This window comes from Ovis aries, chromosome 20 (genome assembly GCF_016772045.2).
Source record: "Ovis aries strain OAR_USU_Benz2616 breed Rambouillet chromosome 20, ARS-UI_Ramb_v3.0, whole genome shotgun sequence".
Classification (NCBI taxonomy): domain Eukaryota; kingdom Metazoa; phylum Chordata; class Mammalia; order Artiodactyla; family Bovidae; genus Ovis; species Ovis aries.
Window position 1 is genome coordinate 21050734 of NC_056073.1, and position 9581 is coordinate 21060314.

The following is a 9581-nucleotide window of genomic DNA, read 5'->3' on the forward strand; positions in this document are numbered from 1 at the left end:
AGTCTCCATAGGTTATTTGGAATTTTTCTGCATGGAATACTTGTCTATTCTATTCTGTTGATTTAGTCTATTTTTGTATCAGTACAGACCCATGGATATTTCTTTTATATTTTGGGCTATAATTTTGATATTACTTTGTTACCCAAATTGTTCCAGTTTTGGTTATAGGGAGCTCCTTTGACATATCCCATTATTGTGGGATACCTTTTTAAAAAGTATTCCTTATTTTCTGGCACTATAAGATACCCCAGGCTCATCTTCTGTCTTTCCTGCCCCAGTTCTAAAATCATCCATTTTTCCAAGGAGCCATGCTTCGTTTTATTGTACAGTGGTCATAGAAACAAAGATCTGGGCACCTTATGTGCTGCTTGTTCTTGGGATGTTATTGCTTCTAAGCCCTCTCAGCGGACAGAGAAAGGAAATGCATGGGTCTTTTCTAATCCCTGCATATGTGTATATATAGAGTTCTCTATGTAACTCTCTGTATCTATGTTAAGCTAAATACGAGTTTATACTTACATCTCCAGCTATAATCTATTGCCAGATGGATAACTGTAGCCTCTTCCCCTTGCTTACCTGTAACTTCCCCCTCCAACAATGAGATACTGGCTCTGTGGGAAATTTTGAAATCACATTGCTACAATGAAAGCATACTAACTTTTAATTAGAAAAAAATATTTAAGAGAAAGAAGAAAAGTATGGTGTCTTCATTTCAATTTTACAAAAAGTTAATGCCAAATACCATTATGGAAGAAAAGCATGGTTTTTAATTTTGATACTGTTAAAAGCTAATGCGAAATATCATATTAGAAAGATAAATTATATGCCAAAATTAAAGGAGATGTTAGCAATATTCTAGTTCAACCTACAGGTTAATTTGCACTAAACCATTCAGTGGATACCAGTTGTGTGATAATTCTAGTGAATCTGATGTAAAATAAACTTAGTATAAAGATGAAAGTAGTGCATTTAGGGACCAGTCAGTAATAGCACAATAATCTATACTGTTTAGTTTATACATGATTTGTTTTTTCTGATGTATCTTGGTCAAGGTGAAATTTCAAGACTTGGGACCAGGTCAGATTTTATCCACTTTGTCCTTTCGTAGGTTAGGATACCAGAAGGAGGTGAACTTGGACACAGAATGGTTGAGTTCTAGGTCAGCTCTACAAGTTACTTCATGGATATTTTGGGCAGGACACTAAATCTCAGAGCCTCAGTTTGTCCTTATTTATAAACCTAGACTATATTAACCTACTTGCTTACTTCAGTCATATCACTGTTCACCAAAACTGTGTAACTCTGCTGAATTAATACAGTAATAAGAGCAATTGTAGCAAATAAAACACTAAAACTCAGCAATGTAAAACACTAAACGTTTATCCTCATTCTAGATTAACAGTCTATTTTGGATATTCCTGCTGAGCAGAACAGGTAGAAGACAGGGGCCTGTTTCCATGGAGCACTCATCTGCCTGTAAGTCATGGCTCCCAAGGTCATTTCTAAGGCCAGTTTCTAGCTAGCCAGCTGGATGGGGAAGAGAGCTGGGAAGCGCACATCTGGAAGGGTTATGGCTCGTCTGGAAAGAGGCATACATCACTTTATCTTATATGCCTCCGATTAGTCACAAGAGAAGCTGAATGATGCAGGTCAGCTGTGTATCTAGGGAGAAGAGACGGGGATGACGGTCATGGTGCCAACTCTCTCACCCCTTTCCTGGACTCTGTTGCCCTATCTACCCTAAACCCCTGTTGTGTGTTCAAGGTGAATATCTGGCACCCTTGGCCATTTCACAGAGGACTCATTGCTCTGCACTGCCAGCAATGTTGGCTTTGGGGCTTGAAGAAAATACTCAAAATTTGTCTCCTTCTATAATGGCTTTAAGGAACTTTCCTTAGCTTTCCCACCCTCTTGGTAAGGCTGGTTGTATCCAGAAAAAGCATGTCTGAGCGGGAAATTTTAGAGGCAGTTTTGGTCTTTTTTCATGTTGGATGTTTCCAGTCGCAACATTCCTTACACATAACAAGATGTCCAGAAGAATGGCAGTTATGGAACTGGTTAATTTGGGTTCTAGCGTGTCATTAGGAATCCACGTCTTTTTTCTCATTCTGCTTTGCACTGTGCATCCATCATGCTTAGTTGTTCAGTCATCTCCCACTCTTTTGCAACCCCATGGACTGTAGCCTGTCAGGCTAGTCTGGGATTTTTCAGGCAAGAGTACTGGAGTGGGCCTCCATTTCCTTCTCCAGGAGATCTTCCTGACCCAGGGATTGAACCCGTGTCTCCTGCATTGCAGGTGGATTTTTACCCATTGAGCCACTGGGGAAGCTCATTCTGCTTTACCCATCCCTAGAGCATGGGCTCTAAGCTCCTGCTGACTCTATGGGCCATGAGTTCAGTTCAGTTCCCTCGCTCAGTCGTGTCCAACTCTGCGACCCCATGAATCACAGCACGCCAGGCCTCCTTGTCCATCACCAACTCCCGGAGTTCACTCAGACTCACGTCCATCGAGTCACTGATGCCATCCAGCCATCTCATACTCTGTTGTCCCCTTTTCCTCCTGCCCCCAATCCCTCCCAGCATCAGAGTCGTTTCCAATGAGTCAACTCTTTGCATGAGGTGGCCAAAGTACTACATCTAGGCAAGATAAGATCCCAAAGCAAAGGAAGCCACCTCTTTCTCTTAATCTCTTCTAAAAGTGAGGAACTCTTTCCCAGAAGACCATCATCTAAATCAGTCACTGGTGAGAGGAATAATAAGTGGCTCAGAGGTTAAAGCGTCTGCCTGCAATGTGGGAGACCCGGGTTCAATCCTGGGTCAGGAAGATCACCTGGAGAAGGAAATGGCAACCCACTCCAGTACTCTTGCCTGGAGAATCCCATGGAAGGAGGAGCCTGGTAGGCTACAGTCCATGGGGTTGCAAAGAGTCAGACACGACTGAGCAACAAACTAAAAAAACTAAAACTAATGGACTTAGACCAATCTGGACTCACACTGTGGCTGGGAAAGGGGCGAGCTGCCTCTCTGAGCACTTCCTCAAGTGGAAGTTTATGTGGGGTTTATTTTGTTAGTTTGTTTTGTGTTGTTGCTTTAACCAAAGGTTTTTGTTTGTTTGTTTGTTTTTAGGAAGAAGTATGGTGTGATGGCAGGGATGTTTGAATGTGGGGCATCTGACATTAACTTTGGTGCTGAGTCTTTCTGTGTGGAGGAAATTATTTCGGGGGGACCACATTTTCTAAATGGAAATTAGAGCTATAATCTAACGAAAGGATTTCTGGTTTGAAATTTATTTATGATAAAATACTATGTATACAGAGAATACTTGGTATCTTAAAATTGCCTTCGTTTAAATAAGATACAGACAGATGTTACTCTCCTAGAAAATTCAGTCTCTGATCACTATATTTGTATAGGATGAAACTGACTGACCCAGGTGTCTATGCAAACATCTTGCCTTAGTAAAAATTATAAGGAGTTCAGACAGGATTTGCATTAATTGATAACCCAAATATTTTCACATATGATTGTGCATCAGATGTGGCAGTATTCCATCTCACTGCTATGTTGTTGCACCCTGTATGCTTAAAACCTAAAATAAAAACTGTTCTCATTCTACCAGTAAAATATCCACACTATACATTCCAAAAAGGAACAGAAGGTGGTAGACATCCATTTTCTACCATTTATAAATAAATCATCAAGACTCTTTTTGCCATAACTATTGGAACATGATTAAAGTTCTGGAGAAGATTTCATGCAGCAAGGTTCTGCTTTTGTCTTAGTCATTAGTTAGTTTCTTCTCCTGCTTAACAACTGCATCACTTTGGTTAAATCATTAAATGTCCGTATGCATACAATTTATATTTGTAAATTAAGTTTTATAATTGAGCTAAAGTGATGTTAATTTCACTCCAGGTTTGATGCCTCCATCCTTTTGGAACTTGACTTCATGGGGTTCATTTTCTAGGTTTGCTACATCGGAACAAGTGTAACCTCTGATTTCCAAGTCTCAGTTTACCTTTCCTGGTTACTATTTGGGCCTCCCTGGTGGCTCAGACTGTAAAGAATCTTCCTGCAATGCAAGAGATCTGGGTTTGATCCCCAGGTCAGGAAGATCCCGTGAAGAGGGAAATGGCTACCCAGTCCAGTATTCTGGTCTAGAGAATTCCATACTATTTATACAATATCAAATACAGAATCTCTGAGGGTGGGGAGTGGCCCAGCATTCAAGGAGACCACAAGCTTTGCCATGGGTCTAGAAAAAGATAGATGAAGGCTGGAAAAATACTTAGAATACTCTGGCCACAAGGGAGAAGCTGGACTGAAGATTAAAAACTGCCTGCCAAAATACAGTTAGTGCAGAGTCTTATTGGATCAGTGCACAAAGATGGCATGCTGCTTTGTACACAGTCAATTTTCAGCCATTTAAATACACATTTTCTAACTTAGGTAGATATAGACCACACTCTTTTTTTTAAAGCATTTTAAAATTTAATTTAGCTTTTTCTAAAAAAATCCAAATGTAGTACACTTTTGCTCTAAAAGGTTGAAGAATTTCCTACACAGTTTCCTTTCCCTCCTTATTTCCTCTCTTTTACCCTCTCTCCCTTCCTCTCAATATGAATTTTGTTTGCTCAAATATTCCTATCAAGGCCTTCTACAAATTATTCTAAAAAATATCTCTTTCTTCCTGATGAACTCAGGAGGCTGTTACTTACATGGTATTTGTTGAAAAGTTATACATTTTCTAAAAGACTTGAGTTTAAATTCGAAATGGGTTATTGGTTTCCAAAGTGTGAAAGTGTTAGTCGCTCAGTCGTGTCCGACTCTTTTCAACACGGTGGACTGTAGCCAGCAAGACTCCTCTGTTCACGGAATTCTCCAGGCAAGAATACTGGAGTGGGGATCTTCCTGACTCAGGGATTGAACCTGGGTCTCCCACATTGCAGGCAGACTTTTTTGCCCTCTGAGTCACCAGGGAAGCCCTGAACTGGGCTTTTATTGGTGTTACTGCCCCCAGGGAGAAACCTGTTCTTAAAGGACCAGTGATCATTAACTACTGTGCTCATCACTTTCAGGCCTGACTTGAAAATCACTCCTATTCCCTGATAAGGCAGTTCTCCCATCAGATCTTGGCAAACTTATTTTGTGAAGCCATTTGCTGAGTGGAAGTGGGCATCCTATTTGCCAGGGAAGAGATATTCTACTAGGGAAGCAGTAGGATGTTGCCCCTTGATAGAGCTCCACCTTTACTATTGCAATGTAAATATTGCATCAAATAGCAACACTGATGCCACTGTAAAGAAAACAGCAGCAGATGACAGCAACACTTCCTGTCTCTGGTTAACAGCAGCCTTTGTTCAGTAGGCGCAGGAGAAAGAGACTCCCTTTGCAGGAAGGGTGTGGTGCAGTGGGAATAGTCTAACTCTTCAGAAAGGAGGATTTTTACCACTGACATTGTTTAGAATGACATTATATGGGGATAAAAAGAAACAGTCAAGGCTTTAATCAGTCTTATTATTTCTTTCAGTTTTGTACAGCCGGTGCTATTACTGCCTATACTTAGGTGGAGAGCTTCTACCACTCTGCCCTCTTCCCATACCTAGTAAACCACTGTTCCTTGGAATTGCAACTGTGATTTCTGAGCAAGTCCCTACTTTGCATATTCAATACAGCATATTTCTGAAAATATTAGGGTGGCACATTTGGGATCATAAGTTGCGCTATTCATATGATTGCAACCCCCGTCCCTTGGCTGATTGATTCCCCATCTCCCCACCTCCCACAGTGGTGTGGAGATTGAAGGAGGAGACACAAAAGAGCCTCACTCCTGGAACATCAGGACCTGCATATGACTTAATTTCAAATAGAGTTTTCATGCTGGGGAAAACAGATTGCTTCAGAAAAAAAATATAAGTGAAATGGCATTAGACATCGGATAAACTCAAACTATTTTTAAGTGTGCTTGACATTCAAAAATTTGGTCTTCAACCTGTCAAACAAAGTGAGGAATTCCTCTGTGACCTTTGGGAAAGATTCAGCCTTTTAGCTAGGTAAAGCCATGTCAATAAAATGAATTCATATTCAAACGGGAAAATAACAGAGTTTCATATGACCATTTACCTGTTCTATATAAACAACCATGCATGTCCATGAAATGTGTAGACTAAACATCGGGATATTTAGTTATCTTGTTGACATAACCAAAATCAATAGACGTTTATAGAAACTGTGATGAAACCTTTTTCTGCAAGACCTCATCTTTGGCAAAGTACCCCTCCTTTGCTGTGCAGCTATAAAATTTAGTGCAGTCTGTCTTCTATTGTATTGAAATAACCAATATCGCCCGCCTACATACATTGCAGTCTTCATAAGGGTGATGACTGCTACCCACTGATCTTGCACCCTCAGTTTTTAGCAGGATGCCTGGCATATAATAACCATGTAGTAGCATAATAGCTACTTAACTCAGTCCAGAAAGGCTCTTCCAATCAATGAAAGGCACTAAGGTAGGTAGGACAGGTGTACAGACAATATTTGATCCAGAGATTTGGTCCTTGTGGCTGATGACATAGGTCTGTACTCCTGTTCACCTACCCATTGTCTGTTCGCCTTTTATTCCCAAGAATATCTGTTTGGCCCTCCTAACTCCCTGTCACTAGCCTCAGCTCTCCTCATTTTATCAGATTGTCTGAGTCTTGGAGCTTTTACCTTTCTTTTTCTTAGTGTTGTGCTTTTCTGATAACTGTTTCTGTTTTTGGTGATTTTCAGAATCTAAACAACATTCATTATAGCTGCAGTGTAAATTCAATGGCAGCAGTTGGCAAGAGATGAAGCTGACGGTATGGTCAGGTGTAAGAGCATAAAGAGGCTGGAAACTAGGTTCATGCACTGACTGAAGAGTCAATGAATAACAAAAATGTGCAAAACTTCCTCTGCAAACTGGACAGGATGGCTGCTGTCACCCAGAGCTTATACTGTAAGAGGAGCAAAAGGGTTGGAGCTTCTTCCTTAGAGCCACATCAGGGCTACTGAAGTGTTATTGAAACAGATGGGGTTTTAGAGCACAGCTCTGCTGCAGTGTATACAGTGAGCTGGATGGTGCAAGAGTGAAGAGGAAGCCAAAGCAGTTGTTTGAGCCAATGACAACAGTGTGCTAGACCAAGGTAATAGGCACAGGGATATTAAGGAATGAAATGATTTGAGGGTCACTTGTAAGTGAAAATAGATCTGATTTGCTGCTGGATTAAATGTGGATGTGTACAATGGAAAGAGTATACCCCTCAATCACCTACAAAGATAAGCATGAAAGCAATGGCAGCAATGCTGAGTCCTGCCCCAGGCCACAGGTGTGGGGTCTTATACCAAGGTCACAGAAGCAGATCCAAGAACCAAGGATACCTCCAAAATTGAGCCCCTTTGTAATAGTTGCCAAAAGCACCTGAACATCACCAGGAGGCTTCCTGACTCCAAATTAGGCCAGGATGCCCACTTCATGAAACACCCAAAGCTCCCCAATCACCTAACGCCAACCTTCCAGCAGGAATTTTCTTTGTCTCAAGGCTATAAAAATTGGCTATTAACTCATGAAAACTGTCGACTCTCCCTGGCCTGTCAGGAGTTGTCAGCCCACTGCGTTCACAGTGCCCACTTTATCTCTGCTCTTTGTTCTTAATAAACTCACTCCCTTCTGCAATACCCTGTGTCTGGAAATTCTCTTCCAACCCGTGCTCAGAATGCCCCAACATCTCTTCCCTTGCAGTTTTACAGGTGATGGCAGTACACCTGTGCTGGGTATCTGGCCTCTGGGTAGACACATCCCTCAGACCTCTTTTCTTCCTTCTTCTAGTGATATTACTTTGGCCAAGATATTTAATAGCCACTCTGAGTTTTTGCCTTTTCATCTGTAACAGTGGGATAATACAAGTTCATACCTCAGGTGCTAGTGTTCAGATAAAGTGAAATACTGATTGTAAATATTCAAATACATTAGTAGAAGGATGCAGGTTTGTGTAGAGTTATATGAGAATTATTAGATGTGCTTCTTGTCTTCAAGTACTTAAGTAAGGTGAAAGGAACTACATAATTACTTGAAAGTAAAACAGATAAATTTATTTGTATTTATTTCAAAGTTGTATCTAAATGTCTATATAGAGATAGGTTTAGATGTTATTTATAAGATTGCAGATACTTGAAAGGATGTAGTTTAAGGGGAGACATTTATCTTAATAGGCACAGAGACTTAGCTATGTTGAATGTTTACTGAATGCTAAATATTTGGCTCGTTACTTTATATTCATTATTTAATTAATTGCTAAAGAATCCCGTGACCTATATCTCACTTACTTAGTGTTACAGATATTAGAACTGAGGTTCGTAGGCTTAAGGATTATTGAAATTTGAAATTGGTTTTCCCTACTTTAAAGCATGTGCTTATTCTGATATTCAGACTGAGTAGAATTTTCTGTGTTATTACTGTACCATGGATTTTTCCTTGTTTAGAAAAATTGTTTATCTATTGACCTTTTCTTGCTTTTCCTCCTCATGTATTCAAGGGAATTATTCCACTGCCTGCATCAAATTTCCCGCTGGGGAGAAAAAGACCTTTGCTTAATTATTTCCCTTATTTTGGTGGGAAAGAAAAGCTTTCTACAACACAGCAGAATTTGGGACACTTCTCTTCAGGAAATGAGTGTAGAGAGAGCAGGCTGGATGAAAAAGAAAATGTGACCTACAAAAGATTGTTTTCAAGTCCCATGAGATTTCATTCAATTTATGTTTCTTTCACTTAAGCTCTGGCCTGTTTGGTCAAAAGGAGCAAATTTAGTAATGAGCTCTACTTCCAATTCTTCAGTCATTTCTGTTTTGTGGGGTATAATGATTTCTTGAGGAAAGGACAGCCTCCATGCCACATTTCTTAAAAGAAGAAACCACAAACACACACGCAGACACACACACACACACACACACACACACACACACATATGCACAATTCCTATTTTTACACTGTTATCAAGGTAGAATTAAATAGTACACAGACCTTGTAATGAAAAGCAAGGCTCTCTTCTCTAAAAATCCCCATTTTCAGTCTCACTCCTGAGAAACAACTCATTATTTTTTATCCCTTTCTTCTGAAAGATTTCTCCACATCTCTAAACAATAGTCATAGAGCTCTATTTCAGGATTAATCATTTTAGACCTTTTTCTATTGCTTTTTTTAATGTTCTCACAAAATTAAGTCAATTATTTTTATAAAAATAATTATGGTTATGTCTTTAAATATTATAAATATGCATAATTAAAAACATTAAAATGCAGATAGTCAATGATGATTAAAAATAACTCCATTTATTACAAAATAATTTTAGTACCAAATAGCTCTACCCTACTTAACCATTCTCTTATTGGTACATACTTAACTACAAATTTTGGCCTCTATAAATGATGCTAATAAAATCTGTTGCTAAATTTGAACACATACATCCATAATTTCCTAGGAAAAATTCCTAGTGGTATAGTTTCCAGTTTTCTGTTTGTTTTTGTCTTCTTGGTTTTAGTTATTGAAACACATTGTTAAACAT